This window comes from Rhinopithecus bieti, unplaced genomic scaffold (assembly GCF_001698545.2).
Source record: "Rhinopithecus bieti isolate Rb0 unplaced genomic scaffold, ASM169854v2 scaffold_32835, whole genome shotgun sequence".
In the NCBI taxonomy this organism is placed as follows: Eukaryota; Metazoa; Chordata; class Mammalia; order Primates; family Cercopithecidae; genus Rhinopithecus; species Rhinopithecus bieti.
Genome location: NW_016814117.1, coordinates 279,348 through 291,618, shown reverse-complemented (window position 1 = coordinate 291,618; position 12,271 = coordinate 279,348). Strand labels below are relative to the sequence as shown.

At 34.6% G+C, this 12,271-nt stretch overlaps 1 pseudogene; it reads right to left on the bottom strand.

Moving 5' to 3' along the window:
• LOC108513903 (26S protease regulatory subunit 7 pseudogene) overlaps positions 1 to 7,642 on the bottom strand; it is a 53,565-nt pseudogene extending 45,923 nt beyond the window's left edge.
• Positions 7,643 to 12,271: the final 4,629 nt, after the last annotated feature.

The window sequence follows — 12,271 nt, the reverse complement described above, 5'->3', positions numbered from 1 at the left end:
AGGGGGAGGGGGGAGGAGGGAGGGATTGCATTGGGGAGTTATACATGATATAAATGATGAATTGATGGGTGCTGACGAGTTGATGGGTGCAGCACACCAACATGGCATAAGTATACATATGTAACAAACCTGCACATTATGCACATGTACCCTAGAACTTAAAGTATAATAATAAAAAAAAAAAAAAAAAAAAGAAAATGAGAGTGCAGTTTCCTCATCTCTAGAACACAAAGCTAATAGGAAGAGGAGCTAACATTGATTGAATAACTTACATTCCAGGCACCATGCTAAGAGCCGTGTGTTAAATAAGTTCTCTTCTAGACCTATACTTTCAGTGTCATTTTATTATATCTCCTGGACCTAAAGAAAGAATTACCTCAAAATACTGTATATCCAAGGGCAAGATGACATAATTTTACTTCATATGAAAATATCTGGAGGGCTTTATGATTTTTTTTTTGTAAATCTCTCAATAGTATCTGTACCTATCAAAAAGCTGAATGTTATGTCAGTAGAACTGAAGTTGCTCCAGTAAGAGAGCTGATTATTCTATTGTGCTCGGAAACTATCTCCAAAAATGTTTTAAAGAGTTTTTTGTCCACATTATCATATTCTGATAAATTTATCCAGAAAACAAAAGGCCTGGAGACTTTGTCATTTAAAAAAATGGTTGAAGAACCTGGAAATGGCTCTTCTACAGAAGATAGTACTTAAAAGATATGACAGGTGTTATAAACAATTGGAAGGGATGTAAAGCAGAAGATAATCAGACTGATTTTATCTTTTTTCCAACATACTGTAACAATTAAATATTGTTTCACTTTTGATGCCTCCATTTTGTTTTATAGAACACCTTCTCTTAGAAATGTGAGGATAAAATAAAAAATATGTAAAGTACTTAGCCTGCTACTTAACGCATTGTAAATGTTCAATCAGTTATCCTCATTACTCTCAGCAATGAGGATGTTCGCTTTATAATGGCAGGAATAAAGAACGATTACTATCTTGCATACCTTTTTCACCACCATTATCTGGCAAACAGCAGGTTCTTCCTAACTACATGACTAGGTGTGGGCTTTTCAAGGTCAGAACTAGAATCCTGAGTGTAGTTTACAGGATTAAAGGCTTCAACTCAATGAATGCCATGGAACCAACCTAAAAGAAAATAGTAGTTTATCATTTTCCCACCATTTGATATCAATAGAATGAGTTCAAGAAAAATTGGAGTGGTTATCAATTTAGTGTGTTGACCTCCTCCAACTCCTTGAAGTTCTCTTTTCTGTCTGTGACACACTATACTATAGCTTCTCTTCCATCTTTCTGACCAGCCCTTCCTCAGTCTTTTATCGATTTTTTTCCCATTGTTTAAACTTTAATCCTAGAAAATTTCCTGACTTCTTAGCCCTTATTAATAAGTGTTTTGAATATATAAATATAATAAGGGCTACTAAACCTTTATTAATAATGTACTGAATACATGAGACTGTGTTATAAGCTATGGAGAATGTAAAATAGAGTACAGTAAATGTATGTTGGTGCCAGCAACTCACAGACCAATAGGACAAACATTTCATAATTAGCTTCAGAAGTTTAATAAAATGACAAGTACTGTAGGAATGACAGAGAGTGACAGGTTTATTTTAAATGTGTTTTCTAAAAAGCTTCATGGAAAATATAGTGGTTCATCTGGGATTTCATAAATGCAGAGCACAGGCCTTTGAAAGGCAGACACAAAGACGGGAAGAGTATTGTTAGCAGACAGAAGATACTGGTCAAAAGTAGGGAGGAAAGAAATAAAAGCATAAATGAAGAGATATGTTTAGGGGCAACACATAAATCCATGTCACTAGAGCATGTTATAATGTGTACTCTTATTTAGATGTGGAGATCATGAATACAAAATGTAGTAATATGAATTCTAATCTAATCTAACAATATAAAAGTTAACACTGTCAGGTTGATGCTTAGTTTAATCTGTGATCTTTACAAGTACAGTTATGACATTTACTAAGTAATGAGGTATTTTGTTTGGCAGGAACTGTACTAAGTCATTTATATTCATTATATCATTTTATCATCAGTAACCTTTCCGATGGTACAAACCTGTAATTTCGTGAAGTCAAGACTGAAGAAAAATTACGTATCTCATCCCAAGCCAAACAATTTTAAGTAGGACTGGATTGAAGTCTAAGTTTGGTTGATTGCATAGACTTTGATGGATCTTTCTATGGTGGCAGAATGCCTCTGTCTTAATAGAAAAAACACGTGAGAGGTAGGCATACACGTTTTTCCTAATTTAGAAGTGATATGACCCATACAGTTTGCATATATACAAAAACTAAGCTGTTTGGTCCTCATTTCCCAAATGCCATATGCAATTTAATCTTTAGTTAGTATTGACTCATAGCCTCTTTTACAATGTTTTGTTGTTATTGTTACCATTTTGTTGCTTTAAACACATCGTCTGATTTGTTACTATTATCTCTCCAATTAAAAAGAAATAATATTTTACCAAAAGGAATTTATTTGTGAAACTACTCAGGACTTATTTTTTCTTAAAAGTTGCTGTACTTCAATTCACTATCAAATAAATACAAAATGTGTTTTATTGGAACAGCCTTTTCTATTTTAAATTGTGCAGCTAAAATTTTTTTTAAAGTGAGGGTGGGGAAAGGAAGCAGGGGAGAGCCAGTTTCCACTTTATTTGCCTGATGTGATAAACAGTTATCTCCTACTGTCCAAACTCTATCTGGGTGTTACCAGCCTGTAATCTCATCTAGCTAGAAACTCTATTGCTGAACCAGGACATTCCAAAAAAACAGAGTATAACACTAGAAAAGTACATTAAATGGAGATTTACTAAAGACTCAGTCTCTAACATTTTAATAAACTGCAGGCAATATTGAAAAAAAGCCCAATTCTATCAATTGTAGTAAAGAAATTAGTTTATGATAAATCTGTATCTATGGCTAAAGCCTCCAATTTTATGGCCAGAAAAAGTGCAGCCAATTGCGGTTAGTTGCTATCATAAACATTTGTGTGATATTTAAATTGAATCTATTCCATTCTGAATGGAAACATGATACACATAGCATGAAGTCATTATAAAGTCACGTTGTCAAAATAGTGGGAATTCAGTGTTGCTGAAATGAAAACACTGTATATTCCTCTGGGAAAAGCTCTCCTTCATTTCCTATTCAAAATAATGTTGTTTGGAGATATTCATTAGGCTTTCTATAAAACTTGGTGGGGTACCTTACAAAATAGTAGAATTTAGCCCTGATCTCATCTAGAATAAATCAAGGTCACCACTGTACTGGAATATACTAAACGTAAAGTTCAGACAGAAAAATAAAGAAAAGTACACACACACACACACACACGTTTATATAAAGTCACAACCAAATATCTGAATTGACAACTGTTATTTTTTCTTAGGATATTACAAAGCAGGTTATTGTTAACCACCACTATCAAAGATACATATAAAATGGGACATGGCACAACACTGCTTTTACATCCAAATACTCAGAATTTCTAGAATGGACTTCTAATAATATCATCTGCCTTAAATATAGCAAATTTGTAGCTGGAAAAAAATTTCTTCCCATTTTAAAGATGGAAATAGAGGTCTAAGATATGTGCCTTAGTTCATTTGGGCTGCTACAGCAAAATACTATCAACTGGGTAGCTTATAAACAATAACCAAACCAGCTATTGTTGAGATAATCCCAGTCCACACTCCAGGAGGACTGAAATTGAAATTTTATTTTATTTCAAGTTTTTTTTTTTTTTTTTTTTTTTTTTTTTTTTTTTTTTTTTTTTGAGACGGAGTCCCCCTCCTGTGCCCAGGCTGGAGTGCAGTGGCGCTAATCTCGGCTTCACTGCAAGCTCCGCCTCCCGGGTTCACACCATTCTCCTGCCTCAGCCTCCCATGTAGATTTTATTTCTATTTTTTACAGTTCTGGACCCTGGGAGGTCCAAGTCAAGCCACTGGCAGATTCTGTGTCTTATAAGGGCCTGCCTTCTTGTTCATAGAGGGCATCTTCCAGCTGTCCTCTCACATGGTGGGACGGGAGAATGAGCTATTTTATAAGGACATTAACCCCTTTCAATAGGCCTCCAGCCTCATAACCTAATCACCTCCCAAAGGATGCACTTCCTAATATCATCATTTTAGGAGTTACAATTTCAACATATGAATTTGGCAGGGGGGTTTAGAGCATAGCAATATGGAATTTAATAATATGGAATTTGTTTAATAATATAAATGAGTAATGCCTATTTAGATTAAGAAATGTCTTCACCTTTAAGTAACAGTTGTTCAAATCATACAAATAATTTTGTGCACAATTTTTCCAGGACCATATGAGTCTGCAGAATATAAGTTCTAATGCCATCAAATATATCAAAAAGAAGGATGTTGGAGAAATTAGTGAATAGTTTTTACTACTGACTTTCTCCCAAGACTCTGTTCCTGACCCTCTTTATTTCCAGTACTTTCAACTTCCTCTATCCTGAATTCTATACCTCAGTCTACATTTACGTACAGATCTTCCCATTAAAAAAAAAAAAAAAAAAAAAAAATGTCTTTTTGACCCTGTTTACATTCTGAAGCCACCATCTTGAAAACAGTGCTATCTTGAAAATTATGACAATTATACTAATATATTTGAGCAGTGTTACACAGGTTTCAAAAGATTTTCATATAATTGATCTTTCATCCCATGACAACCTTAAGCAATTTTGTTAGTATTTTTGCTTTTTAAATGAGAGTGACACTCAGAGATCAATACTTCTTCAATTTCTAAACACTAAAAGGCCTTTAAAAGATCAAGTCAGAACCCAAATATGAACACACAAAAAATAAACTGAATGATTTTTGGGCAGGGGTCACCTTAAGAGAACAACATGAACTAACCTAATACCATTTTCATACAGTCTGTATTTCTTTTCTTGGACAATAAGAGGGATTTGTGAAAGTCAGACTTTGCTAAAATAGGCAAAGACCTTGCTGAAATGCAGAGACATTATAAAGGCATTTATAAAATTTATCAACCTAGTGACACTATCAAAATATGAAATAGGGTTTGGGACTTGTTGGCAATCTCCATATGATCACACTTTTCTTCCAGAATGTTCCTAAAATTCCTAGAATTTTTACCTGATTTTAGTGTCAGTTTCACCTGTCTGTTGTTCATGCAATGCATCCTGATAATAAAAACGTTTATGTTTCAATCTGCTGATGCTCTACAAAGCTCTTTAATTTTTATAAAATCTAATCTAATTCGCAAGTTTTTCTTCTTGCATTCCAAGTGTATATTCTTTGGAAAATGCAGATAAATTGGTTAAATTATTTTGCTTTTTCTGATAATCTTCACATTTCTACTCTCCTTCACAGATGTTTATGGAGTACCTACTCTCCACAACAGCCATTGAGCCGGGCACCGGGAACACAGCCGTTACCACTGTCATTTAACAGTTTTTAGTTTGGTAAAGTCAGCAAAAATATTTTGGTGTTTAGTTTTCTCAATATCAACTTCATTTACCAGTTTCTAGTTTAGTGAGGCCAACAGAACATTTGGGTCTTCAGTTTCCTCAACGCTCTAGTTTAAAGATGAGCATTATTGAGGAGACACATGGAAGCAGCAGAGAAACTGCACCATCTTTCCCACTTACCCACCCAAAATTCCTTTTGAATCAATGCATATTCTAAGCAATCAAACTTACTCATCATTTTCTGCTTACTTCCCTTTTTCTGCTTGAATATAGGGTTTCTTGTTGTTGTTGTTTGAAGTGTTTGAAAGTTCGGTGGCCTCCCTGGCTATCTTCATGTACCTGTACATGTACCTGTACTCATCCCTCCACACTAGAAGGCCCCGGTTACACTAAGCGTTCTTTGGAGAGCACACTAGGTAGCCAGGCTGTATTTAGGATGGCGTTCCTGTTCCTAATTAGTAAAACATTTGTAACGTCAAATATTCCATTTTCAGAGTCTTCTACTCATTCTGAATTCCATTTCCAATTAAGAGTCTACCTTTGTTTTGAATCTTATTTTTGTAATTTGCTGTGCTAATCTTAGCTGGAAAAAATTCTAAATCATATAGCCTGATTGTCCTAATCTTCCATTTGCTTAAATGATGTTTTCTCTTGGTAATCAGAATTAAGCTTGGAGTTTCAAGTCCTTATTTCTTTTCTTAGTTACTCAGAGTTAATGCTCTTTGAAAGGAAAATTAAGATGCTGCATGATCTTTAGCATGTCATTTAACATTTTTGGATGTCAGCATAGTCATTTATAAAATTTCTGGAGTAAAGATTCTTTTAAAAAACCATATATCCTTTTGGTTTTCATCCAAAAATGCATACTCATTGTAGAACAATTAGAAAACACACAAAAGGGGAAAATCACACATAATTCCACTTGAGAACCACTTTCAGTATTGTAGTGCATAACCTTTCAAGCTTTAGTCTATGAAATACTGTGCGTATATACACACACAAATATATGCTCTATTGTATACTATTATACATATTACAAAGACTGTTCTGTCATATGAGCTGAGTTTACCCTGAGTAATATATGTAAAATATCTTTACATCTCCACAGTATCATTTTCGTTGTCTGCTTAGGTTTGCATTGTGTGGAATTTCCAGAATTTGTTTAATGAATCTGCCATTATTGAGGATTGTTAAGTTTTATTCATTATTATTATAGAAGTATCACAATGAATATCATTATATATTTGTATTGCTCACTTATTTTCCTAGGATGAATGCCCAGAAGTAGTTTCTAAGTCTCAGAATATATACATTTTGGAAGTATTTTTCCCACACTCTCACATTATTTCCAGCACAATATTGTAGTTCACTTTTATTTCAGTCCATTAAAGAAAAGTTTATTGAGCCCCTGCTATCTAGGTGAAGGAGATACTAAAGTTAACAAAATAGACAAAGGTTCCTGTCTTCTTGGAGCATACATTCAATAAGGCAGGACAGTCAATAGTCAGATAAATAAATTACATGGTATATTAGAAGGTGATATGCACAACAGAGAAAAGCTAGAGAAGTCACCGAGAGGATTCTATTTCCATAACAGCCTAGATTTTCTGTAGCCACTTCCAGTGTATTATAATCCTGAGTCAAGGTTCAAGATGTAATTAAATGCTGTGCTTTTTGCTGAGTCAATCAGGCATCCAGATAGTTGAGATGTCTATAATGGCAGCTGTATTTTGTATCTATGCCTATTAGGTTTTCTGTTTCAAAAGATTATCCTCCATATTTTTCTTACTAGACAGACCATCTAAAATAAGATCTTCCACCATTAATATTTTTGGTTTTTTACCATTAACAATTTTGGGTTTTAATAAACAAAAATTATTTTCCAAAATAACTTCCATCAATATTTCAATCTAAGATCATAGATGCTCATGAAGACTGCTACTGTCATTCTTGCTAGGCCCCTCTATCCACCCTTCTTACTTGGTGTTTCCTTCAGCAGCACGCACGCTACCTTGATGGTCCTCCCCACAGTACTCTATCCTCCCATGTTTCTCAACAAAATGTTATGATTTTACTTACCTTTTTCCACGATGATTTCTTCAGACTTTAACCGCAACACAAGTTGATGTAAAAATATACTCATTTACTCTTTTGGTGAATATCAATTATCACCTACTCTGTAGGACTTAAATAATGTAGTAGGTAAAAGTAAGTTTGTCTACCTTCAAAGGAATTTATATTCTAACAAGGGAAATAGATAAGCAAATAAATGTTCACAAATAAAATAAATAAAATACACAATAATGTCTATTGGGGATCATAATGGGACAGGGAGTGAGGAAGGCCTTTTTGAGGAAGTGTTACTAAATCTGAAACTTGAAAGATGAGGAAGAGCCAGGGAAACTAAGAACTAATTAAAATTAAGATGTGTGAATGCAGGAAGAAAATACTCATGGGCTGAGAAGTTGCATAAATATTGGTGACTATGGAATAATGAAAAGAGGGAAGAGTTACTTAAGAAAGAGGAGCGAAAAATACCAGCCAAACTGTATCAAGTTTAGTAGTTAGGATTTTACTCTGCATCTAATAGTAAGTCATTGAAAGGTATTACACAATAAGTAGCATTAGGTGTATTTATGTTTTTAAAAGATTACTTTGAGATTCCAGAGGATAGACTGAAAGAGGGCAAAAGAGAAAGACACAACAGCAATTAGGAGTCTAATATAATAGCCCAAATGGAAAATTTTAGAGTAGATCAACTTTTGACAATGGAAATAGACAAGAATTTAGTGGGGTACAATTTGAAATAGATTTGATAAGGTACATTGAAGGACTGAATTTAAATATGGGCATTAAAGAAGAGAGAGGAAACAGATGGGTGTGAGATTTCTCATTTGCACAGTGAGAGAATGGATGATCATATCATTCATTATGGTAGGAAAGTGGAAAACATCAATAATTCAATTTTATCTGTAAGACCTCAGCTCATAGAAGAGGTCTGAGCTAGAGAAATAAATTTGGTGTTTAACAGAATATAGAGACAGAAGTGAAGGAGACAGGCAAAAAGGAGCTGAGAAAGAGTGGCCAGAAATGCATGAAGAAATCTGGAACACAGTTCTGCAGGAAGAAAGAAATGCTGTATGTATTAGAGAGACCCTATGAGATAAAAACTGAAAATTGTCCATGAATTTGGAATCCTAGCCACTCCATAAGACCTCTGTCTGGAGAGCAGTGAAAGCACACTAGATGACTGTAAAATTAAGAATGACAGTATTTCCATTGAGGCTTCCTCCCAGTTACGCCTTAGCATAAAAATGTCATGTGGGATAGGGATTTCAGGTACCCAGATTCTGAACAAAGAACTGGAAAAGTATCGTGGTCTAGGAGAGAGAGATCATTCCAAAAGGACTGATCACCCTGTGAGAAAAAATAGGAGGGATTATTTGACCTGGGAGGACAAATGCTAAGTTGAAGACTTCAGAAGCCCTTTTTAGGTCGTTCAATCCAGCCGTGAAAGGTTAACAACCCTATGTTTCCATTGTTGCAGTAATTTAAAAGCGTTGTAACGTATCCTGGATAATAAATTGAAGATACATTGTTAAAGATCAAGAGTGTACCAGAGGCAGTATAAATGTGTAAGGTAATGGTATTATTTTTTTCTTTGTCTAGAATCTATCAGTTCTTTACATTTTCCTTGGAATAGGGGTTTAATTGATTGATCTTTCAGTGTCACACGAAATAAGGCTTGTGAAAGCACAGTAAACTGGAAGGTGCTCTACCAGTATCATTTGTTGCTACTTTCTTCTAAAACATTTTTGATTAAAGGTTGAAGACTAATATTTATTAAAACTTGGCAGGATCATACACAAAACAGAATGTAGCTTGATAATATACTTGTGTACAGTCAATCACCTGTTTTAAATGAATTCCAAATTTGATTCAGACTTAATAAAGTTTCTCAAGTAGTTATATATTTATGCTTTTTCAGTGTCTCCAAACAATTTTTAAAATCAATGCTCCTGGATTAATTAATGCTTTCCAGCAATCTCAATTTTCATTTTAAATAACCTGAAGCTGGTTCTGAATACTCACCGAATTAATTGTTGTGTTCCTTGCCAAAGAGAACCTAAATTTGCAGATGAATATTCTGAAAATTTAAACGTCTTTTATTCCAGCTAGTGTTTGACTGGATTGATTTTCTTAAAAAAACAAAATCAGTGTGAGGAAATGTGAAGAAATGACTCCATCGTGTGGTCAGAAACTAGTAATACAACAGAAGTAGAGAATGGGAGATCTTTAGACAATCAGAATTTCACTAACAAATCATGCAGAGAGCAAAGCTTGGGCGGAATTCGCACAATGCAGGCGCACGAATGGCGCCGCCTAGTGGCATAGCCTGGAATTCTCACAAGCAGCTCTATTTCAGTATGTTCAACTTAAACCTATTTTCTGCTCTTATTAAGTGTTCTCTAACTTAGTAAATTACAAAAGTTCAAAAGTCAAACTATAACACTGAGTGTTATCTCTTACCTCCTTTTTATCATGTTACATACTCATGTGTACAAATATCACATCCCGTTATTTTACTTCCTAAATATTTATCATTTTCAGTTTTTTTTTTTTTTTTTTTTTTTTTTTTTTTTTTTTTTTTTTTTTTTTGTTAACTCCGCTATATTTTTGTCATATTTTACCTGGATAACTGTCCTCTCTGAATTACCTTTTAGCATGTTTCTCTTTTGATCACTTCCCACTCCCTCCACATAACCACAATCACAATGACAACCACAGTGACATGTGACCTGACCATGATGCACTTCTGTTTAATCCCATCAAGGGAGCCCTTCCACAACTGGCTAGGGTCCCAGCTCTAACAAAAATTCCTGCTGACATTCCTTATTATTCACCACTCTTCGTTTTATTCATTATATTCTGGTTATCCTGAGAGCCAGTATAGTGTAACACAATCTTTGAATTCAGACTTCCAGAGTTTTAAACCTTGGATTTGCTACACACTGTTGGAAGGTTGCTTAACCTCTTTGTGCCTCAGTTCCCTAAACTAATGAATTTAGGTAATTATGGTATCTACCTTACAGGATATCTATGAAGGTTAAAAGAATAAAGCACTTAGAAAAGTTAGCTGATAGTCAATGCTAATCAGAATTTAAAAGTACTGCTAGTACTATTCATATGAGCTTCTTGATATTTACCAAATATACTCCCTCTATAATGTTTGGTGCTTTACAGTGTTTTTGCTTCTTCTATTTCTGTTGTCTGGAAAGCTTTTGCCATACAGTATACTTTCCTAACTTCTCATCTACTAAAATTTAGCTCAGGAGACAAGTTCTTTACCAGTTCTTCTGCCCGAAGCTATTTTCCTATTGCATCCTATAATTACTATATCATTTCATTTATTATAATACAATAAAACCATTTGTGCCCATCTTCCCAATCAGCCCCAGGCCGTTAGGGTAGAGATTGTTTCATAAGGTAACAGTAATGTTCAATTAAGGACTGTGAAATTGAACCAAATTAAAATCAACTTCCTTGAAAGACAGTTTCATCACTTTCTTTTCAACAAACATAATTTTACATCTAAACTTCTTTTTCATATTTTGAAAAGGACACTATAACACGAACTTCTAAGAATATACTATAATGCTATTCAAATAAACTCCAGTTTCTCTGTACTCTGTGACTTTCAAATTATATATGAATGCATTTCTCTATATGTATAAAAAGACTACATGATGTCAATGATGTCAATATGACTTATGTTTACTTATGGGCACAGCAGTTTAGGAGAAATTTTGGGAAAAAAAAGACAAGAGCCCCTGAAGTTTACACTGAAATATCTGATACGATTTATTCTATGGAAAATGACTCTATTTTGTGTCACAATTCCATAAGGTAAGTCAAGAGGCAGTGTGCAAAAGATTTAAACCTAATACAAGTGTGATAGGCAGAATAATATTCCCTAAAGATATCCATGTCCTAATCCCTGTAGACAGTGAATATGTAATCTTACAATACAAAAGAGGCCTTTGCAGATGGGGTTAAAGTTGTGGACTTTGAGATAGGGAGATATCCTGATTATCCAGAAGTGCTCAACCTAATCACATGCACCCTTAAAAGCAGAGATCCTTTTCCAAGTGCAGTCAGAGGAAGATCTGACCATAACAGAAACACATAGAGAGATGCAATGGTGCTGGCATTGAAGATGAATAAAGGGGGCCATGAGCCAAGGAATGTGCATGGCCTTTAAAAATCAGAAAAGACAAGGAAAAGGATTCTTTCTTATAGCCTCCAAAAAGGAGCACAGTCATACTGAAATTTTGACTTTAGCCCAGCAAACCCACGTTAGGCTTCTGACTGACAGAATTGTATGATAACGCACTGGGGTTGTTTCTAGCAGCTCACTTGTGGTAATTTGTTACAGCTGCAGTAGAGAACTGGTACAGTAAGAAAAGGTTTTCTAAAAGTTAGTGATGTCTAAACAGGGAAAGGGCTGTCCTTGAAAAACGGAGCTGCTCGTTGCTGGATGGCCATATTCAAAATATCTGAGCACGATTCATCTGGCTCCTGGACAGAGAGGGATGTTGAATATGACAATCTCTAAAGACTAATAATAACCCAAAGTGAAAACGTCAACCCTTTTCTGTCAAGACTTGTTTTTTCAAGTGATTATTTCACACAGAAAATAGTACCAATCAAAAGAGAAGTATCTCATCTCCCACTATCAGACCTACCAGCCTCATGTATCCAGGATGGTCAG